Here is a 24,713-nt window from a genome sequence, read left to right on the forward strand (position 1 = left end):
TAAATAACAAAACAACAGTGATGCCTGTGGAGGAAAAATAAAACAAATTATTATGTTATTATATGAACCTTTTTTTAAATTATTAAACTTATAGTGGAAATGAAACTTGACCTAAATGTGAATCATGGATTAGAACCCCTTGAGGAATTTCCTGGTACCTTGTCTATTGAACTGAATATGATGCTAAGGCTTGCAGTAAGCAAAGACATGGTCCTACGCATCTTTTGTTGTTATTGTTGTCTATTCTTTTAAAAAAAATCTCTTATATACGTGTGTGGGGTGTGTATGCACATGTGTGTTCATATGTGTTTTCCTCTGGATGTACTTGTGCCACAGTATGAACACATGTGGAAGACAGAGAACAGCCTTAGACTTCAGTCCCGCCTTTGCACCTTGTCTGAGACAGTCTCTTGGTTTGTGCTGCTGTACAGGCCAGGCTAGACAACCTGCACGCTTGCTTCAGGATTTGCTTATGTCCATCTTCAATCCCACCACTGGAAAACTGAAATTACAGACCACCAGGTCTGTAATTACAGGTCTGAAATTACAGAACTCTTTGTGGGTTCTGGGAAACCAAACTCAGGCCCTCACACTTGTGTGGCAAGTGCTTTACTCTCTGAGTCTTATCAACAGTATGTGGTTTATTTCTTAACAATCATGGCCTCTCTGTGATGTGGGTGGAGACCCTGAAGTGTGTGGAGTGTTTACTTCTCTGTGGCTGTGATAAAACACTGACCAAAGCCAATTTTGGGGAGAAAAGCTATGGTGGTTTGAATGGAAATGGTCCCCATAGGTTCATGTGCTTGAATGCTTGGTCCCCAGCTGAGACTTGGTCCCAGCTGGAAGAGGAGTGTCACGGGAGTAGGCTTCAAGATTTCATGCCTGCTGCCTGTGATTCAGGATGTAAAGCTCTCAGCTACTGTTTCATTGCCATTCCTTTTTGCTTCCCACCATGATAATGGACTGATGGCCCTCTGAAACAGTAAGCAAGCTCCCAATTAAATGCTGTCTTTTATAAGGGTTATGTTGATAGTATTGTCTCTTCATAGCAAAAGAACAGCAGGGTTTATTTGTCTTACATGTCCATCATAGCGGAAATCAGGGCAGGGGCAAATGTAGGAACCTAGAAGCAGGAACTGAAGCAGAGGCTATAAAGGACTGCTGCTATATCACTCACTTGCTTTTTTTTTATATTGAAATTTGTTTTTATTTCTGACAGTGAAATATAATTACAATATTTCTCTCTGCCTTTTTTTCCTCCAAACCCTTCCATATCACTCTCCTTGCTCTCTTTCAGTTCATGACCTCTTTTTCATTAATTGTTATTACATGCTTTCTAGTTATTTTCTATAGCACACAGTTGCAAACAAAATAATAACAAACCACAGCATTCAAAACCAGATTTTTTTTAATATTTTAATTTTAATTTTTTTGACTAAGGCTGTGTAAGTGAAGGCTGAACCCGAAAGAAGAGGATGAGTTTATGGTCTGACTACCCAAGTTAATAGGCATGCAGTCTCAATTTCCATACCTGGCAAATACAGATCATGTCTGGAGATTAGTTATGACACTATCTGGAAACCTTGACCTTTAGGTGATTGACAGATATTCACTAATTGAATCACCTATGGCTAACTCCCCATTTTTAAGTCTACCTATGGAGTGATCCTTGATACTTACAACGGCAGTTTTCAGTTTGTAGATCACATCATGTCTATGGCCTGTTTTTATAAATAAAGTTTTATTGTAACACACTACAATGGACTGAATGCTTATATGCCCCCTAAACTTCGTGTGTGGAAGTCCCAACTCCTTTGTGATGATATTAAAGCTGAACTGTTGGGAGGTAATTGTGTGATGAGGGTGGAGCCCTTGTGACTAGGATTAGTGCGCTTATAAGTGGGTCACTGAGAGGTTTCCGATTTTCTTTCTTTGACATAAGGATACAAGATAGGAGTCTGTAACCCAGAAGAGACCCTCACCAAACAACAAACATAGAGTCAGATCTAGGCCTTCCAGCTTTGAGAGTTGTGAGAAATAAATTTCTGTTGTTCATGAGTCATCCCATCCTGACACTTTGCTACAGCTGCCTGAAGAAAGACACATTTCTTTCTATGTTCATCTTCATGCTACATGGGATTACTTTTCCTCTGAAATATCAGAGTTATATAATTGTGGCAAAGACTATATGAACCGTAATGTCTAAAATATTCTCTAGCACAGTGGTTCTCAACCTTCCTAATGCTGTGAGCCTTTAATACAGTTCTTCACGTTGTGGTGACCCCAACCATAAAAGCAACTGAAGCCATGTCTGAGTGATACTGTTTTACAGCAGGCTTCCTCTCTTTTTGAACAGGCTTCCTCTCTTTTTGGCTCTCTCTTTTAGAAACAGAAGCATATCGATTGTCATGTTAATATGCAAGGGTGGAAATTTCATGAGGCCCCACTCCTAGATAAAAAAGCTATAGGCAACTAATGGCTGCAGGAAAAGAGAAAGTTAACCTTCCCAGGAATGAACCCCTGAAACCATATCTACACAAGCAAAAATGAACTCTGCAGATTATATCTCTATTGCATATAAATAATTATATGTATATTTCATATACACATATAATTAATAATAATAAGCAGGCTATCCATTTGAGAGTAGAGAGCCATAGATAGGTTGGAGGGAGGGTTTCTGAGAGGGACCGGAGGGAGGATCTAGAGGGGAAATGGTGTAATTCTATTTTAATTAAAAATGTATAGAAAAAAACTGAAGCTAGTAATGGTTGGGAAATTAGTTAACACTTCAATAAGTATTTCCAAAGGTCAGGAATAGAGTCTCTTTAGAACAAAGAAAAAAGTATACACACCTTTTGTTACGAAAGAAAGCCAAACTAAAGAAATAGTATGAAACTGGGTGTTCTTCGGGTTAATTACTTAGAGTTTACATTGTGGGATTTCTTTGCTGTTACATGGGGACATTGGCTAGGTTTCATATTTCACTGTACCAAAAGAACAAGTGGTTTCTGAGACTCAATAAATCTCATAATTATTAGTTTAATTCACAATTACATCAACCATTTCAGAGCTCATCTCCCTGTGGTATTTGAGATCAAACCCAGCGCCCGCATGTTTGTGCATGCATTGAGCTCTATCTGCAACCCTCACGCTTCATTTCGATAGCATATTTGCCAAGTTATTAACAGTCAATGATTTGCTTCCCAATGATCTGGTAGCACATAATGGACTCAGGAGCTCATTAGAAAGTGAGCATTAGCAGAACGGATGCTGGACTGCAAGATGTTCAGCTGTCATTTCCCTATCTATAGTCCCACTGAACTGTCTGTGTGAAGACAAGCATTAGTTACTTTTCTCATTGCTATGATCAAACTCCTGCAAGAGGCAACTGAAGAAAGGAGGGACCTAGTCTGACTTCGAGTTAGAAGGAGCACATTCTGTCTTATCGGGGAAGGCATGGCCTCAGGAACAGGAGGCCCATTGGTCATGTCGCACCCACAGTTAGGACGCTTAGAGTGAACACAAAATGAAAGTCCACTCTCAGCAAGCTACTTCCTTTGGTAAGGCTCTACTTCCTAAAGTTTTACAACCTTCTTAAACAGAGCCACCATCTGGGGCTAAATGACCAAACACATGAGCCTGAAAGGGGACATTTCCCATTCGAAGAACACAGTAAAGGTTGTTTGTTTTTGTTTGTTTGTTTGTCTAATAGAAATGTTTCCACTTAGAATATAAAGCTATGTGAAAACAAAGACATCACCGGAAAACTTGAGTAGAGATTCCTGCCATTTGAGAAGTATGTGCTGAGAACCCGTGACGTGTGAGTCGCATGGCATCCACTGCACATGGTAATGGTACCGGTGGCGCTGGAGATGAAAGATAGGAATGAACAGGAGAAATAATATAAGAAGAAGGAATCAGTCAATGGGCCACTGCAGTAATTCAGGTTGGGAGAGACAAGATATCTATAAAGGCCCTCGGGAATGAATGAGATTGAAGTGTCCTAGGAACTGGAAGGAGCATGGTGTTACTGGGGAAAATGGAAGGAGCTGAGGTTAGAGTATGAACACAGAGCCTCCCAGGCTGTCGCAAAAGAGAAGAAAACATTAACGTTTCATATATTTTTTTTAGAATGAAAACATTCAGAACTGGGGAGATAGTTCAGTAGGTAAATGTATTTGCTATGAAAAATAAGAATTCAGATTCCCCAGCACACACATAAAAGCCAGGTGTGGCTTAGCATGGCCGTAACCCCAGCTCTGGGGGGTGAAAGCAGAAACAGGCAGATCCTGGAGGCTAGTTGGCCAATGAATCCAGCCAAAGTGGTGATCGCCAGATTCAATGATAGATTCTGTCTCCAAACATAAGGTAAAGAAGCAATTGAGGAAGGCATCTGGATGTCAAGCCCTGGCACGCGCATCTCTCTACACATGCTGCCATCTCTGCAGAGATCCTGACATTATGTCTCCTACTTACAAAAGATGCCAGTCCTGTTGATCATGTGACAAAAACAAAACAACAAAACTGGCTTGTGAACCCTTCATACTGTATTCACCACCTGAATAAAAAAAAAGAGAGAAAAAAAATAATACAGAAGTATGCACATATAAGAAAAAACTTCTGAAGATCTACATGGGATGGTAATTTATAATAGTGTATACTGACTTAAATAACATGACAGCTCCAGCTTCTGAGATGTGGTGTTTTGCAGATGATACCGTGTGAAACAGGGTCATGATCAGCATGTTATCTCAAAAGGTCTTCCAGAGAGGATTAACATTTGAAGACATCCTAACAGAACCAATGAAATATCAATGACCACGATTCACATAAAATTCAGTTAGTCTTAATAAGTCACGCAGAAAACAGAGGTTAGGGTTAATAATCCCTTAGGACCAAGTAGGTAATGGGAACCATTTGTGTTGTGGTTCACAATATAGGATCATGAAACTTTGAAGAGATATGCTTTGAAGTACTGCATGATTGACACATGTCTCTTTAATGTCAATAACCATCAAACAGGATTAATAGAGAAATGTGCAAGTGTCAAGTTCAGTAGTTTCCACCTCCAATTTCATTGGTAAGAGGAAAAGTCCAAGTTGGTTACTTAGAGAATTAAATTGCTGTCACTGCAAAATTCTGTGGGAAACAGAATCCATATTCTTCATTAGCATGGTTTTCTGGGGTCACCCATTTCATGCCTTGGAAAAGCAGAATTATAAAGCAGGAGATGTTGTCTTGAATACTAAAGGCCAAGTATGACCTTGAACACACCATTTAATCTCTTTGACAGTCAGCTTCCTCATCCGTAAAATGAAAAAGAGAACATGTCCTTTGTCTGGTTTGTAAAGTCAGAAGAAAACACGTGGGCATCTGGAAAGCATTTTACATTTTCCTTAAGCATGTATTTTCTTGTACAATATAGGATCATGAAAATTTTATGCTGTTACCGTAGCACAGTCAATGTTTATTCTGTGATGCACTGGGTCATCCACCTACTTTTGGAGCATCCAAGGGACATCTCTCTTTTAGAAAATGTTGAGGGGGAATCATTGGTGTACCATTCAGTAGTACTATTTAATAATGCTTAATCTCACATGAAAGCAATCCCATATAAAAAATACTCTTTGCATTTATTCAGATGACAATGAGTGGCTTGAATTCTGTCAAGGAGGAAAAGATGACTAGCAGGTGTCAACCACCTGAGACTTTTCTTGTCCTCAGCTATACATCCTTACTTGATGATTGCAGAGATTAACGGCACACTGCTTAGCAGATGTCTTGGGGTGATGAGGAAGAAAGCCCAATACAAAATTGTAAAATTACTTAAAACATGAGATTTTTTTTTCCTGGATTTTATTTTTTAACTGGCTGTTCTCAAGCATAAACTTTTTAGATGGCAATCTTTTGGTCCAGAATCAAAAGATTGGACCCACCTGGAATCTGGAAAGCAGTGCAAATTTCTTAACAAAGGAATAAATTGATCACATCTCAGATTTAGGACGTTAGGCCTACCCTTATTGAAGAGGGGAAGTTCTAAGACAGCTCTGGAAAGAGGAGCTAAATGAAGATATCATAGCAATTCCGCTGGGGAGGGAGAAACGTGGCCCAGAATCAAGGCAGAGGCAATGCACTGAGAATGCAGTATATGGCAGATGACATACAAGTGAAAGTCCACAGGGTTGGTGTCTGGTTCAGAGCGGGGAGATGAACAGGAAGTATCTTCAATTACTCTCAAGTTTCAGACGTTGTCACCAAAAGAGAGGACATTGTCATTAATTATGAGGAGAAATAAATTTGGCTGTAGACACACTGAGGATAGGTGCACAGGAGATGTATTTTTAAAAAGACGTCTGCTTGAGATCAGGGATGGAGATACCTCCAGAAGATCTTTTATTGTAGAGGATTGTTTTAGCAATTCTGGGTTTCTTATTATTCCATATGAAGTTGAGAATTTTTCTTTCAAGGTCTGTAAAGAATTGTGTTGGTAATTTGATGGGAATTGCATTGAATCTATAGATTACAAATGTGTTCTGGCCAAAGACTGACAAGTCCATTCTTCTCGGGGAATGACTATAAAGTTACTAGAGTATTGTAGACACTATTGCAATTTGCAGTGCTCCAATGAGGAAGAACAGCCAGTGCAAAGGCCTTGAGGCAACAGCAAGAATATTCAGAAAGCTGGCTTGACTTGGGCAGTATAGAAGGCATTGTGGACTGAACTGTGTCATCCACCCCAGGGCTGAAGCCATGAGCACTAGCACGCTGTAATGTATTTGGTGATAGGTTCTTTAGAGTGATGACTTTTTTTTTATTATCATGTTCAACACTGAGATGCTCTTTCTTTGCAAGTGCACACAGCAAAAGCATGAGTATGGCTCTAATCCCGCCTGACTGAGGTTCTTCTAACGAACAAGAAGATGTCCTGTACACAGGGCGAGTCATCCTGGGCGCCCATGTGTACAGGAAGATCATGTGATAATCCCATAGGAAGGTGCCACGGAGGGCGTCCTCAGTAGAAACCAAACCTGCTGGCACATTGTTCTCAGCCTCCCACAACTGCAAGATTAGACAATGGGGGGAAGCACTCCATAGGCTCTGTGATTACCATGTGTGAAACTCTCAAGGCAGGAAAGTATCACATGAACAGAGAGAGGCACGGATGTGTTCAAGCCACCTAGTCTATGCTACTGTGTTGTAGCATCTCTAGCAAACTAACAGAAAGAAAGAAAAAAGTTCAAGGTAGAAGAATGATAGGTATTTATGGAGGAATGACAGGAGAGATTATGTTTGAGGCCACTGGAAAGCATTCAGTTTTAATTTTGATAAATGGGAAGCCATTGGACCATTTGGAGCGGGTCACTGATGTGATTTCACTTTAACCTTTATGGATACTAGGACTTGAATCTAGCAGGCTCATGTTGCTAAGGCAGTCACAGCTGCCAACTGAGTAGGAGAGAAAGGGCAGAGAAGACTGAAGAAGAGAACACTGGGAGGGCTTCCCACTTCCATTTACAGCTGAGAGTTTGCAGACCTGGAAAGGTAGCTTGCCAATGTGACACGGTAATTATAGAGCAGTCAGGGTGACAGGATCAGACGCCCATCCTCTCTCTGACTTTGTGCTGGGAGAAGGTGCTTTTGATTCCTTATGTGAAAAAAAGGCAGGCTTGATGCCCTAGTACTTTAGAAAAGGTGGATCTCTCCCTCTGAAGAAAAATTTGCATAAGTGAGTTGTAATGGCCATGGAATACACGTTTTCAGCTGCTTCCCCAGGATTCCATACCCCAAGGACACGTAGCTGGGGAGACACTCGGGAGCAAATTTTTCATGGCTCTAGTCACATCTGCTTCCACGGGTGTCCTTCATGGCAGATCATTTCATTGGAAGGACAATTTTCAGAGATGATAGTATGAAGGACTAACCTCTAAACTATTTTTCAGACTAGTAAAATGGCCTCCTGGTTAAAAAAAAAAAACAAAAATCACCAAACTGGTGTATATACATGTATATACATGTTGCAAATATATATATGCAAACATGCATGTAAATATGTACACATATGTATACATATGCAAGAGAGATAACAAGCATGCAGATAATAAAAATGGCTAATAAGATAAAGGTGCTTAATAGAAAATCTGCAGGCTATTGGAGTATGATGCTGTAGAAGTCTGAGTTCAAGTCACAATTAGGGCTCTTACCTGAGTAAAACTTGGAGATATTGCTGAAATTCAACAAGATTCAGTTTCTCATCTGAAATAAAAGATAGTGATCAGAATCCTTTTAACTAGCATCCAGTTGCAGGCATTAAAAAAGATGGGCATAAAGTAATTTAAGATAATGCCCAGATCTCAGTAAATGTTCAATGAAAGCAGCTTTCATTAACATATATGTACAATTGTTTGTTTCTTTCTCTAACTTTGGGTTTCATCTTTCTTCTTTTTCTGATTTCCTAATGAAACTAAGACAAGTGACTTGATATGCTTTCCTCTTTGTAATGTGAACGTTTGTTTAAAGTCATTAGCTTTCTAAGCCCTGCCCAGTGTCCCTCTTACCTTCGATAGGCTGAGTTTTTAATCCCACTAGAGTCAGACCTCCTCTCACATCTTTGAAATTTCCTGTCTGGCCCTACAGGGTACTTTCCTGATATTTAGAGGGGATTGTTTATTTGTTTGGTTGTTTTAAAATATACATTTTAAAACTGCTGCTGAATCCAAGTTTACTTCTCATATGTTTAGAGAACATACTTTGTGTATCAACTTACAAGGAATATTATCTGTCCTATTGGATTACTATGTACATTTGCCAAGGAGGAACACTCCATTTTTGGCTGTGATGCAATTGTGTCAGAAAAAAGAAGTGGTTGCCAGCATTGTTCAAATCTTCTATGTCCTCGATGATTCTCTTTGTGATCAATTACTAAGAGGGGAGCCAAACTTCCCTACCTTAAGCGCTGGAACTATAAAGTGCCATGTCTTAATGCAGTCACCACAGCTTTTTTTTTTTAAACTAACACATTTATTGTTGAACAATATCATGCATGTATTTATTTAGTGAGTTTTAGTCAATTCTACTCCCCATTAACCTCTCTCATCTCCTGTCTCTTCAGCTTTCTTTTGATCAGTGTTTATGTTGTATGACTATTGACATATTTTTGTTACTAGTTTAAGAACTATATATGTATAAAGTAGTATGTTTCAGACAATAATTGATTACTGTCTTTTTATTTATTCAATTTAGCAATACCTGTGACTAAATACATTAATGTCTTTCATGTATACTCTAGTTATTACTTTGATCCTGATGCACCTCCACAGTTTTATGTTTTGAACAGCTATAAAACTGTCTTGAAGTCTGTGAGGCCTGGCTTGGGTCACAGGTCATAGGGAGCAGGTTTGGTCCCTGTCTATAGCCTCTTCATGCTCCTCTATGGCGAGTTAAGAACTTTTGACCTATATTCATGTGGCTATGAATTGGTTAAAATTTGTATTGCTCAGTAATTTAAACATTTCTTTCTAATGCCATTTGGATTGAATGGTTTTTGATAAGAAGGGTGGCCATGCTCTTATTTTTATTTCCACCTGTGATAGCCACACACTCCCTACTGCCACTTTTAAGATTTTATATCTATTGATATTGTATCTCCACTTTTACCATTTTTTTTCTTGGCTTCTGTACAGAGATTTATTATTCTTAGATTCTTTGAATTTCTCAGTTCTTCAGTGTCTTAGGATTTCTGTTGCTGGGATGAAACACCATGACCAAAAGCAATTTGGGGAGGAAAAGCTTTACTTCCTTTTATGCTTCCAGGTAACAGTCTATCACTGACAGAAGTCAGGGAAGGAGGTCAAGAACAGGACCTGAAGCGGGCACTGTGGAGGAGTGCTGCTTATTGCCTTGCTTCCATGGTTTGCTCAGCCTGCTTTTTTATAGGATCCAAACACCACCTACCATGTAGCTGCTCCATCCCCACTGAATCCCCCCAAATCAACATTAACCCAGAAAATGTCCCCACAGATTTGCCTACAGGCCAATTACAGAGACATTTTCTCAATTACGATTCTTTCTTCCTATTTGAGTCTAGGCTCATGTCAAATTGATAAGACCCAACCAGCACATTTGGCTTTCTAGTTTTCATTGAATTTTGTAATTTTTGGCCTTTATTCTTTCAAGTTTTCTGTGATTCCTATCTCCTCCTGACAGTCATGTTACATGGATGCTAGTGTTATTGACAGTGGAACTGCTCCATATCTCAGTGATGCTTATATGTTTGGTCTTTTTTATAAAAAAAAAATAAGCTCTATATTCAAGTTCACTGATGTTATGTCTATGATATCTAGTCATGTACAAACCTCTGAGATCATTTTATATTCAGTATATTTTTAGCCTACAGACATTTCTTAGTATTTCCGTGTTTTCATTCTTTCTCTTTATCATGCCCAGTTTTTGCTTAGCCTTTCTGAACATACAGGGAATACGCACAGTAAGTATTGTACGGTCTGTGTCTGCTACCTTAAGCATCTTAGCCTTTTTGTCCTTTTCTGTTCAACGACTTCTTTCTACAACCATGACCTTGTTGTATTTCTTAGAATAATGTTAGTAATCACGCTGTTGTTTGGTTTGGGCAAACAGTTGAGTCACTTGGAGGCAGCTGGATTTTATCAGAAGTTATTAATCTAGAGATATCTTATTCCCATTACTAAAATAGTGGCCCTCTGAGGATTTGACCTGATGTTTATTGAACTATGAAGTGTTTCCCTTCTTGATCTTGGTTTGATAAGTGAATGCCAACCCTGTGTGCACCCCAAGGATTTTGTAACTCATCTTTTTAGATTATCTCATTCCTCAGGCTCAGAAAGCTGCCTCTAAGGAATGTTGACGTCTGAACTCAGCCTGTGACTTGAGGGGACACTTCTGTGTATCTGAAGAGTTCTGTCTCTTTTTGTTTGCAGCTTTCTTTAGCCTGCTACTCACCTCTCCAACTCTAGCTTCCTGGTTTCTCTAGACATCTGCCTATATTTCTTCAACTCATCAATATAGGCAAGCCTTGCATGGTTCCCTGGTTCCCAGGATGGTTGCCATTTATGTCACATCCATGTTTTCCTGTAATTTTGTATGTGTATGCATATGCATGCACTCGTGTGTGTGTGTGTGTGTGTGTGTGTGTATGCACACATAATTTTCCTAATTATTACAGTTAGGGGTGTTACTACATTTTGACCAAAAGTAAGCATCCTGATTTACTTTTAAGGTTATTCCATGTGAAAAATCAATTGCATAAGACAGGACTGAAAGTGTAATGATCAAACAATTGATGCTATTATTATTCTCTTAGATGATGGTGGCCTAAATATAAAAAGTATCTTACATAATGACAAAATATTTGACAAATTCATTGGCCAAGTCAAGATTCTAAAGCCTCTTGCAATAGCTTGTATTGTAAGTGGTCCCAGAAGCCCACAATTAAGAGACTTGACCTCTCCTGCTACTTTTGGAAAGTGAGGGAATATTTAAGAACTAGGTCTTGCCTTCTGGTATGATGGTCTTTGCCCAGAATCACAGCCCTTAGGAGGCTGAAAAAGGATGAGTTTGGAGTACTATACTATACTATACGTTCTAAGGTCTATACTATAAGTTCTAAGCCAGCCTTGGCTGAAGAACCAAAATTAGAGAAAAAGAGCTGTGATGCGTTGGGCAGTATTTAGGTCAGTGTGGATGAATCTGCAGAAAGTAGAATGGAAATCAGTCCTATTCTCTTCCTCTCCCTTTTCTTTTTGTGCCCTGGGGTTAGTGGTTTAGCTGTGATATCTCCATTGTGATTGGCTGCCTCACCTCAGGCTCCAGAGCATCAGGGACAAATGGTCATGAACTTGGACCTCCAAAACTGAATAAAGTTCCTCTTTCAGAAGCTGACTATACCAGGCAAAGCCAACCAACTTCTTATTCAAATTTCAAATGCTTTTTATAGAAAAGCCTTTTTTTTTTTTTTTTTTTTGGACAGGGTCTCACTATGTGTGTAGCCCTGGCTGGCTTGACATTTGCAATGTAGCCCAGAATGGTCTTAAACTCACAGACATCCCCTTGCCTCTGGCTCCCGAGTGCTATTACTGAAAACATGTGCCACCACCCTCAGCTCCTTAGATTGATTTTTAGCAATTCAATAGTTATGAATTCAACTGCTCTGTCATGACTAACCTCATATTTTCAGGCTCAGTACTCAAGCATGATAGATTAGATCCTCACACCTAAGACCTACATTAACTGAGTAGAAAATCCAGTAACTGAGGAGAAAGTTGGAACACATGAGTCAGCTGTTTACAGAGGGAGTTGAATAAGAAACTGGTCACAGGACATGGGTCGCCTCGGTACCCACTGAAATGGAAGGTTTTACTGAGCCTACGGTGACAAATGCAGAATAAGATAATTCTACGTGTCTATGCTCAGGCTTCTTCTTGGCATCTTAGATTTTCATAATTACTCAATCATGTTCAAAAATCCATGCTAATCTGCATTGTGTAGGAAGCCAGACTTCATCATGGACATCACTGTTTTAGCCAGACTTCAGTCGAGGGAGAAAGTGTTTTACTTGCATTCTACATGTTTTCCTTTATTTATCAATATCCCCCTGGTCAACCTAGGGTAACTGAATATGGACCTGCTTATTGGGAATAGAGGAGAGTGATCACACACAGGACTTCCAGATGAGAATAGCCCTGACGCTGTTTTCCTTGAGGTTGAAGAATTCCTATCATGTGGTCTCTTATTCCACCCTCAAGAAGGAGATAAGACAGTGTGTGTGCATTGTGACTGCAGGTATGCTAGACTAGTGAAGAGGACAAATGTCCTAAAGCTTCCCATCCCTAACCAACAACATAGAAAGGTCTTTGCCAGAATCCCCACCAGGAAGGCTAAACACATCCACACAACTGATACCAGATCTTCTCTGTGAGGGAAGAAGGAGAAAAATGTGGAGATTTGATGTCTGCTACGGAGAGAGGTATCAGGTCTAAGGAAAGGAACTAGAGATGGGCAACTTTATACCTTTATCCAAGGGCCGATAAAGAAGAGAGAGAACAAGTAACAGAAGTTTTTTTTGTTTGTTTGTTTGTTGTTGTTTTTTTTTGTACTATAGTTGGCAAAGCTAAAAAGACTAAAACTAAACTAAAATTAAAACTAAAACACGTCTCTATTAAAAGTCAATACCTTCCCGGATGGTTTTTCTCTCTGTGTTAACAAATGATCTCACAGTGGCCAAAATGTGTAAAATGGCCTAGAATAAATCTCTCCAAAGAAAATTTCAAACTAAGGACATAAGCAGCTCTGCAATGGAAGTTTTGGTTTCTTTGTAAACTCATTCTGTTGTGTAAATATGTTTGTGTTTTAATCCCTTGTGGGGTTTTAGTTGGGCTATAGTTTGACCGCATGCTGGATGCGGCTTTTGCCGATTGGTAACGGACTTGCACGTGCAGCATGGGCAGGGGTGTGGTCTAGGACTCAGGATATAAATTGAGAGCCCAGAAAGAGAACTTGTGGTGTGCGGTGTTGGCCTGTGGTGGGCGTGTAACACTTTGGAGACACCAGAGACAGACAGTGTGGCTCTTTGGAGCAGGCAGACTGAGTGAAATGCTTCAGGGCACAGAGACTTGAGGAAGACTGCGGGCTGTGTCTGATGTTGACAGAGACTAGAACAGAGCCCTAAAAGAACCCACTGACCCTAAATTGCTGGGAGCGGTAAAGGTAGGGTTGGGAGGTTGAGGCCTAAATACCCCAAGTTTAAAAAAAAAAAAAAAAGAGCACTACACAGCTCTTGAGACCATAAGTTGTTTCAGGGAAAGAGCTCAATTAATAGATGTAATTAATACCCGGCACAGGTCTTTCATGCCTGTGCATGGTAAATATTTAGCAATTGTGAGTTCAGTGAAAACCTAAAGTTTGAGGGAAAATAATATTCAATGGACAAATGAGTTTGAAAATATACCAGACATCACCTCTTATGGATCCACAGCCCATTATTATCCTATTAAAGGCTTGAGAAGGCCTACAAAAATATTTTTTATTAAATAAATTTCCTCCATAATGTCTTTGCCGATGAAGCTGTCTTATCCGGAGTATGTATTAGTGTCCTATGGGAGTGAAGTCATAACCCAGGGTATTGCTGAAGAGTCAAAACTCATTCCAAAGACTAGGATTTCAAAAGTTTATTGCAGTACCTCAGTGCATTCTTGTAAAATTGCATCCACATTGCAGAATCATTTTTCTCTCCATCTATGTTAGGTCTCTAGTGCTGTGGTAAACACCATGACTAAAAAGCAAGTTGGGAACAAAGGGCATTTCTGTTTACACTCTCATTATCACTGTTCATCACTGAAGAAAGTCAGGACAAGAACTCAAACAGGGCAGGAACCTGGAGGCAGGAGCTGATGCAGAAGCCATGGAGGGATGCTGCTTACTGGCTTGCTCCCATGGCTTGCTCAACGTGCTTTCTTGAACCCAGGTCCACCAGCCCAGGGATGGCACCACCCACCATGTATTGGGCTCTTCCCCATTAGTCACTAATCTAAAAAAAAATGCCTTTAAGCTGGATTCTATGGAGGCATTTTCTCAATTGAGGTTCCTTCATTTCAGATAACTCTAATTTATGTGATGTTGACATAAGACTAGTCAGCACATTAATCAAGATAAATTGGTTTGCTGTATGATTTGGACTGTGTAGATTACTACTCACAAGTAGCTTCCTTTTGTTCTTCCAGATTTAAGATTTGGGTTACTTACCATTAATTAGTTTTCTGTTGCTGTGACAAAATGCCACGACCCAAAGCCACTTGCAGAAAGCAGAGTTTATTGCTTTTCTAAAATAGCGATGCCAACTGAGGACCACATGTTTAAACACAGGAGCTATAGGCAACATTTCTCACCACCAAACTTAAGCTGAACTCCTAAAAACCACTAACAAAACAGACAAACAAACAAAACTCAACAAACAGAACAACCTCAAACCTCTGGTCTTCTGTGATTTCTGATAACTAACAGATGATAATAAAAAACCAAAACCCACAACAAAACACACCTGTTTCCAAGATAGCATGAGTCTAGTCTACGGTGCAAGCCATGTGAACTTGAGCCATCTGTTGTTACAACTCTGTAGCCACTCAGATCTATGATGAGCCCCCTAGCTGCTTCCCTTCCTTTCTCACTCTTGCTCTTCCTGTTTCAGCTGTGATTTTTGACCTCTCTGAGGTCTGTTGGGGCATGGTACCAGAGGAAGGTGTGAAAGTACAATATAAACTCCCAACCTGATTAGAGCTATTATAATCCAGCAGTGGGATCTTCTGAGAGTCACAGACACCCCCAGGCTCCTCCCTTTCATGGGTATTTTGATTTTTTATTGTGGTTGTTCATATTAAACAATAGCTCTCTTTCCCCATACCACAAATCACCTCTGGGCAACTCTTCCCTTGACTCTAGCTATGCCTTTTCAGGGTGGGTGATTTGAATTTTGTTATTCTCTTAGCTTCTGGTGATTTATCCCCTAAAGCAGTGGTTCTCAACCTTCCTAATGCTGTGACCCTTTCACATACTCCCTCACAGTACAGTGACCCTCAAACGTAAAATTATTTTTGTTGCTACTTCCTAACTGTAATTTCGCCACTGTTATGAACCGTAATAGAAATATCTGCTATGCAGTATATCTGCTATGCGACCCCTGAGGAGGTCGTGACCCACAGGTTGAGAGAAACTGTTGTAACACACCCATCCATTGGTGAGCTACCATTGACTTTAGAATGAGAAGCCCCTTGACACCAGCTTTGTCGGGGATTCTTCCAATGTGGCTAGACCTAAGGGATCCCCACTGCAACTTTCTTCTGTCCACGATTTAATATACTCACTCCACGCTGGAATCCTTTTTATGAGAAATGTAGCAGATGGCAAGAAGAAGCAGTGATGAAATATGAACCGGAAGAGGGCCTGCCACCAGGACCTGCTCACGTTACTTATAATGCACGTGGTCTGTGGTGTAAGGAAGAACAAAAACTCTGGAAGCAGGAGTTCTCAGCTTCATTTATTAGTTTCATGTGGTGGGTTTTATGGCTAGAATATGGACAGAGATTGAGTTTCTCTTTTAAAAGGAGTGCTTTGCTCTGTTGTCTGGTTCATGACCATCAGACAACAAGTTAATTCTCCCCGTAAATACTTAAATGTGCTTAAGCTTGCACTTGTCCTTTGGCTTTTGTTGAGTATGACTTTTCTAACAATACCCGTTTTGGCCAGTGAGTGTCTGTTTTCACTTGGCTCTCAGCGAACCCAAAAGGCATCGAGGTTGCCAGCAAGCAAGATGCTGAACAGTTGGGTCTCAGCTGAGATAGAAGAAAGCACAGCCCACATCGAATGTTCATTCTCTGGTTCACTGTCACAAGTCAGTTGTACATTTTACCAACTTAAAAACTTAGAACCCCTGAAGCTCTTAAACGTTCTTGAAATAGTTTTCAATGCAGCATCTGGGGCTCATGGTTGTACGCTAGAATGACTCAAGAAGCCTTTCACTTCCCCAGTGCTCTTGTTACAGCTCTCTCTAATTCAATGAGAGTCTTTGTGTTTAGACTCATGTATAAGTCTTGAGTGTGTGTGTGTGTGTACATGTGTGTACAGGTGTATTGTGCAGGTGCATTTCAACATCTGGTGTCTTCTTCAACCATATCGCCACATTATTTTTGAAACAGGGTTTCTCACTAAATCCAGATCTTGGCTACTTGGCAGTCAGCCAACAGGCATTGAGGTCCTCCTGCCTCTGTCTCCCCTGTGCTAAGGATATACTTTTGGCCTACTGCGTTGCCTCGTTTTATGCCATCTTGACACAAGCTAGAGTCATCTGAGAGGAGAGAACCTGGATTGAGAGAAGGCCTACATTAGATCAGGCTGTGGCAAGCCTGTGGAGCATTTTCTTAATTAGCGATTGTCTGTGAGAGAGTCCAGTTGTAGTTTGTTACCATTCTAGGCCGGTGGTTCTGGGTTCTGGAGGAAAGCAGGTTGAGCAAGCCATTGGAATCAAGCCAGTAAGCAGCACCCTTCCACGGTCCCTGAACCAACTTCTACCTCTAGGTTCCTGCCCAGCTGGAGTTTCTGCCCTGGTCTCAGTGGACTCTGGTCAGGATTTGTAAGTCAAATAACCTGTTTCTTCTCCACGTTGTCTTAGGTGGTAGCTTCATCACCACAATTTAACAATTGCCATGTTTAGCCTTCACATGCATTCTGAGCATCCAAACGCAGGTTCTCTAGTTTGTGCAGCAAACACTTCACCAACTGAGCCATCTCCCAGCCCCATAAACTGGTATTAAAAACAAAAACAAAAACAAAAAGCCTCTCAGGTATTCTACCCTGCTAATACCCTTTTGTTTAATAGTAATATCTCTTCATTATCACAATACAATAATTAAACTCTTACAAAACCCTACCTGTGGATGTGTTAAAGAGAGGTAGAAAGGGCATTACTCAAGTTATACACTTGTTTTTGCCTGTCCAATACCACTATAAAAATAAGGATCTTCAATATAAGGAAAAATGAGGTCTGGAGATACAAATCTAAATGTTCAGCTTCTCTTGAAACACGAGAAGCTCAGACCCCTGTTGCTGGTTTCTCTGAGGGACAGGGAGCTGCTGCAAACTTCTTCAGAAGAGGCCATGAGCTTTCAAGCTTCCCACAGGCCTGTCCCACCCAAGGCCTCAGCCTGTCCCCTACAGGCAGCACTCTGGACACCCAGTATTGTCTAAGTTCAGAGAAGTCTGTCACCGCTCAGATTCCTCTGTCTCTTCCGTTTCCAAACACAGGAGATTGCAGAGCATGCCAAAAGCCTTCTTTGATCTGAATGACTCAAGCCATCCCTTCACCTCTGGGTTGTGGAAAAGGATATGAGGTTCCTCTCCCCATTCTCTACCAGCCCATTCCCTCCACCCAAAAGAGTCTGTCCTGTTTTTTTTTTTTTTTCTTTAAAAATGAAAACAAAGCCTGACTATAAATCTATTTCCCAAACATTCTAGCTCCTCAAGGCTGAGTGCCAGCTGCCTGATTTGTTTTCCATCTAGAGCTGTGTGCATACAGAGAGAGCCAACAATGCAAGGCCACTCTGCTTTTGACCTTCCTAGGGCCAAATGCACAGCCAGTCAACAGCAGAGCTGAAAATAGAACCCAGGACTTTCAAATCATTGTTCTGCTTACTGGGCTGTGTTTCCTCCCATAAGGACCTAGTTAAGCAATGTCCTGTTTTGCAACAGCAGGAGTCACAATATACGTATGAGAAACTGGACTGGACACAAGCAACTCAAGGCCCCACCCTTAGGAAAGATGGTCCTGTGGCATAAAGGGGTTCCATTTGTTTCTAGTTATGCAGGGGTTTGTTGGAAGAAATCTCAAGGCATGTTAAATCATTTGTAGCATGTGGTGTTTGAAGGAGTTCACAGGGCATCAGGCATTTCCCTGACTGGCCACCGAAAAGACCCTTCGGAAGTGAGAGCCCAGTGTTCAAAGGTGGCCGGGAGCTGGCACCGGTGTGCCTGTGCTGTGAGTGCCATGAAACAACTGGAAGCTTGCAGCAGGTCATCCTTCTAGGGTGGTCATGTGGCCAACAGAGGGCAGAGTGAAACTGTAGAGGTGTCCCTAGACACTGTGGTCATCCCAGACTTGGAGGCTGAGGCGAGAGGATGTGATCTAGACCAGCCCGAGACACATAGGCAGTTCATGATTATTGCCTAGTCCTGCCTTAAGGGAAGGAAATACAGGATGGGAGTGGGGGACAAAACCTGTACGAATTGCCAAAATCAAGCAACAGAGACATTCTATTTGAGAATAGACATCAGAATTACAATCCAGAATGCAGATAGACAGAGAACGAAAGGTCTTTGTTCTGGAGGTTTTATCAAGCAGAGATATCTGCACTTGAACATTCATGGTCACACTCAGTGCTTGTGGAAATGGAAAGTTCTGACTGGTGGGTGGGGCCGTGACTGTGTAGAGCTAGTTTTAAGATGATATTTGGCAGTTACACTGTCAGCTGCTAAGTAGATCGAGTCTTGAATATGTGCAGGCTGTTCCTTTTGGACTGTTTCTGGGAGGCTGTATCTGGAGCAGACATTTATGGTCTGAGGGTTTCCCTTTCTTGTCTTTAGCACCCCCACTCACCTTAGTGGGATGTGATACAAATTCTTACAGGGGGCCAGCGTGGTTTACACTTCTTGGTGTTCCTAAGATTTCCAACCTCTCTGTTCCAGGCTGACCTGGGTGGAAGGCTTGCTAGTCTTTCGGAGATCTTCCCATAGCTGATCTTCAGTGTGTTCCCGGAGAACAGAGCTCTCCAGGGTTCTGTGTGCTGTTGCCCCTCTGTCAAGCTCATGGCCCCTTCCCAGGACACAGCAGAGAGTATTGCAAGGACCCAGAACTAGATCTGTGACATGTGCGGCCTCTCCATCTCACAGCTGCCAAATGTCAACGGCTTTGTATCCTTGTGCCTGTTGTCCATCCGTAAGACAGACAGGCGCAACAGGTCAGACCTCAGAGTCATCATAAAATTGAAGTGAGTCGTTACTCATGAATCACTTCAAAAGATTCTGGGCACAGATACTGGGTTTAGTTATAGGTAATCAATAAATGACTTCAGAATAGAAAAACATCGCAGTAACGATGTAGAACAGGTAGAACATGCCACATGACTTGCTTCCTTCCCTGAAGTGGCCTGCTTTATATTCTAAAAGTGGGCATGGGAGATCTTGATCCTAATTGCTCCATACTGCACATAAGGCAACTGAGGCCCAGGGAGATTAGGTAATTTCCTTATGTTTACACACCAGGCATGTGACAGGAAGGAAGGACTGGGCACTGTATGTACTGATGTCACATTTTCCTCATTATTGTGCCAATTGGATATCTATTTCCTAGGAAAAAGATGTAGGAAGCTGATTTTGATGTTCTTCAGGTGCCTTGATAGAATCATTTACTGTTAGTCTGAAAGCAGCAAAACATTGAAAAGTACCTAAGTGAGACATTGGCAATGACTAAGAGTCACATGAGAGCTCTTGCCATAGCCTCACTTAGCATATCAAAAGGTGTTAAAAATAATAATTAGCCTTGGGAACCAAGAACAAGAACAACCAGTCACTTTGACACACCTAAATGCAATTTGATACACGTGTGTCACCTGCCCAAAGTAGCAGCTGTTTAAGAAATGAATAGACCATGTTGAGAAAGCACCAGGAGTTCTTGTTTTCTTCATTAGAATACACTTAGCTCGGAAATGGTGTGTGCATATGTGTATGTACATGTATATGTATGTATTTTAATGTCTTTCAATAGCTTCTCCAGCCATAAGTATACATGGAAAGGATGAGTGGCTTATTTTTTCTCAAACTTCAGTTGCTATATCCTAATGTCATGAAAAGCAAATCAAACCTGAGGCTGGGAGGTGGGAAATCCAGCCCTTGCTTCTCTACCAAGTAAATCTTTGAGGGGGCTGAACACAGTGGGTTTCTCAGTATCACTTTGGGCCTCAGATTTTTTCAGCCTAAAACCATTGCTTTAGTTATTATTACCTATACAAGGCCTAATAACTTTAATTTCCTTCCTGAGGAACTTTTAAAATTGTAAAGGATGTATTTCTGATGCGGGAGGGGGAGCATATACCTCAAACTCTAAACTCAGACTTCCACAGTGAAAATGCACGTTAAATTTAGTAGGTTCTTTCCTTTTACTTTCACGTCCTCTTCCTTGTCTGATTTATCATTGTAAAACTGTGATTAAACTGAAAGTGTCTTTTCAAAGAAAAGCTAATATCTAAACCCAGAGAAACACGGGACGCAACCAGTATTGGCAGCAGCTATATAAACTGAAGCAAACCCCAGAGGTGGTTGGTGTTTGGAAAGGTGGGAGTGGGTTTCCCCTGCCAATGATGACAGCATGGTAAGAGGATCAAAACACTTCCAGGACAAAAACGTCTCAGCATCTGGCTCTGTACCATCAGCATATACCAAAGACGAATCCGTGTAAATCCACTTCTCCACCATCAGCTGAGAAGACCGGCCCCTCTCTATTTAAGTGAGAAAACAGCTGCTCTGTGGGACAGCTTCCTTTTTGCAATGTCTGAAACCAAGGGAGTGCTGGCAGTTTTAAAGATTTTAGTAATAAGGGGATAGTTCTTACTAAAGGTGGGCCGGGATGAAAGTCAAATCTGCTCCCCTAAATGAGGCCTTAGTACTTCAGATGTGCATAAGATGGCCCAGAGCATTTCCTGGGTACCAATTCTTCTGTTACTGCTGTTTACTAGACAAATAAAGTCCACATGCTTTAGCACTCTAAACCTGACCCAGAATCCCAGGAATATCTGTGAACTCGCCTCAGTTCTTTGTGCTTGGAATGTGTTTCCCACATCTTCACTGGGAAAGCCATTTGTTAAGATTCAGCTCAGAGATCATCTTTCCTTGGGATCCTTGGATACTTTACCAGCTGTTTTTTTTGTTTGTTTTCTTTGTGTGTGTGTGTGTGTGTGTGTGTGTGTGTGTGTGTGTGTGTGTGAGTGAACTTGACACAAGCTAGAGTCATCAGAGAGGAAGGAGCATCAGTTGAGGAAATGCTGTCATGAGATCCAGATGTAAGGCATCTTCTCACCTAGTGATCAATGCATGAGGGGCCAGCCCATGGTGGGTGGTGCCATCCCTGAGCTGATGGTCCTGGGCTCTATACGAAAACAGGCCGAGTAAGCCATTAAACAGCACTGCTTCATGGCTTCTGCATCAGCTCCTGCCTCTATGTTGCAGCCCTGCTTGGGTTCCTATCCCGACCTCCTCCAATGATAGACTATGATCTAGAAGTGCAAATAACCCCCTACCTCCCCCACTTGCCTTTCGGTCATGCTGTTTCATCACAGCATTAGAAACCCTAAGTAAGACAGATACCTTATTCATCAGGATAGGAACCTCTTCCTTAGGACTCCAAAACACCCAGGGTTCCCTCTATCTAGGGGATGCTTGAACCTGGTGGACACCAGTTTAAGAAAACTTTCCAAACAGTGCACAGGCCCTGTTGAGAAATTTCTGTTCCCTTGGTCTTGGTTGGGCTGGGCGCCTAGATTTAGAGTACCTGATGGAGTCCACTGTGCAGCTAGTGCTGAGAGCCAACACACATGGCAAACCTGACAGCGTGGAGAACCAAAAGCTTTATGCTCTTCTTTTCCTGAGGCTGAGCTTCTTCGGTACTGGAATTACTTTGCGTAGATGCGTATATCACCCCACCCCCTCAGATTTTAAAATACCAAGCACTGGAAGCCATTCTAAGTAGCTTAGGAATAATGAAGGAGTGAATGAATGAATGACACCTATACATCCTAACTTCCCACTCAGCGGTGTTCAAAAGCTCCTTTAAAGTTACAGAGTTCTTCGGAGTTAGAAATGATGGGACTAAAAAAGTCAGAATCAGTGTGGCACTCTGGTGTTTGCAGAGAAAAGATACAGTCTAAGAGGATTGTCTGTGAAAACTAATAAAATATGTCCTGTAAGAAAAACTTTAGAAATTTTGAATTAAGATTTTGAATTAAGAGAATGTGCTGGGGGAAAAAATAGAGGCCCCAAATTGACCCCAGAAGGAATGATGAGAGAAAGCTAATGCCATGATTCTGCAGCTTGACGAGGAGAGAAACAAAAATCCCTAGCTGTGGGGAATTGGCTCAAAGGAGATATGGAAGGCACCAGAGCCTGGAAGACACAGAATCCCCTAAAGACCTGTACTCAGAGCCTGAAGGCCAGCTAGGCGGCAGGAGAATGGGCTATGTGGAAGTCCAGCCAGGACATCCTGACGCACAACTGTGTTCTGTCCACTCTGAGTCTTTCTTTGAGTCATAACACAAGCTGGGCGATGCATGACTATTTCCTATTTAATAGGCTTGCGAAAAAGACTTCCTCCTCCCCAGTTTCGCCCTTGAGGGGAGTTGAATGTGTGCTTCTAGCCATCTGCACTGATGCTCGTGGACTGTAGTCCACTCAGACGCAGGTTCCCATGTTGCTCGTCTGCTGTGGCTGACCAGCTTGTAGTAGCTGTGCCAGGAGCCCTGATGGCAAAAATATTCAAGCTGCTGGCCTTTCTCCAGCCCTGTCCATAGTTCCTATCTGGAGAGACTGCAGTCATCCCTGTCATATGAAATGTCAGGAACAGGTAGGCAATTGAGACATTTCTTTGGCTTCTTAAGCATTGAGCTCTGTGCTCAGTTTGACCTGAGTTCAAATCCTGACTCTTGTTTACCAAAGAAATACTTCTGAGGTCAAGGAAAGTATAATACCTGTTGTTTGTCTTCTTTATTCATGATTCGGACAAGCAGTGGACACGTCTTAGGCAGATCTGGTGCCCTGTACATTTTGCTCAACAAACCCACGTAAAAAGCATAAATGAGCGATTTTACTTTCCTCTGCCTTTAGCTCTTTATCAAGAAGGCAAAACTTCGAAAGCAGCTCATGAAGTGTGTGTCTTGTAGAGATTAACCTTCTGTAGATTTCATATCACCCCTGGATTTTTGATGGCTGAAAAAAGTACAACCCTTCTCTCTCAGTCTGTGTCCTCTGATACCAAGTGAAGACTAACAGTTTCTGAATCAGGAAAGAGAAGATGATGCTACGTTTATAACTGATCTTATTTGAGAATTCGGTTACATAACCCCCACCTCATTTTCAAAAGAGAGACATGTGTCATGAGGAGGGCTCCAGAGGAGGCAAGAGATGCCAGCTATGCCCAACCTTGGAGCATTTGCTTTCCAGATTGGTCCTGTTTTGTACTCTGTAAGATGAGCTAGAGGCACGGGACATCTACTGTCAGGGCTTGTCTTAAGTATCTATGTCTGGGTCTTGCCAATTTATCAGCAAGTAAGTTGTCTTGCCTGAAGACAAAGAAAAAAAAAATAGCAGATGTTTCATAAGAGAACTGGTCTTTCTGTCCTCTCCTTTTCATCTATGAAATAAGATTAGTGTAATGGCTGCTTTTTATCACCCAATTAGTCCCATAAAACACCTCACTTTGTAAATGCATGTGGTCCATTTCCCTCTACCTCTTCTTCATCTTACCCATGGGAATCAGATCTTTGCTAATGCCTGTTAAGCAAGGGTGTCAGCATCCTGTTGGGCTTTATTGTTCTTGCTGGCCTGAAGGTTTTCTGTGGGTGACAGCAGTTCATCGTCATCTTCTTGTCTTTTATTGGAAAGGAATTGCTATTGCATGACCCCAAACACTAAGAAGATGTGCCCTGAGAACCGAGTCGGGGAGGAAGGGTGCTTATTGGTTCAGGCTACTATAACAAAATGCCTTGGACTGGGTGGTTTAAACCACAAATGCCTATATATTTGGAGCAGGGTGCTAGCACAGTTTCTTGGTGAGTGCTCTCTGTCCATTTGTCCTCACTTTGTCTTCATAGGTACAGATTAAAAGGTGAGAGAAAAGTTGGTAGAGAAGGAGGGAGGAAGAAGGGGTAGAGGGAGGATGCTTGTTTCCTTTTCAAAATAAGGGCATTAATATTAGTCCCATTAACCCTCTTTCCTAGTAACCTCATTTAAACCTAATTAATCCCCAGAGGTCCTACCTTCGGCTACCATCACATTTGTATGGAAGGCTTTGACATATGAATTTGAAGGGAACACATAGATTCCATAACAATGTAAAAAAATATAATGCTCAGTATATTCTTCTATATTTC

Source organism: Meriones unguiculatus, chromosome 2 (genome assembly GCF_030254825.1).
Source record: "Meriones unguiculatus strain TT.TT164.6M chromosome 2, Bangor_MerUng_6.1, whole genome shotgun sequence".
Classification (NCBI taxonomy): Eukaryota; Metazoa; Chordata; class Mammalia; order Rodentia; family Muridae; genus Meriones; species Meriones unguiculatus.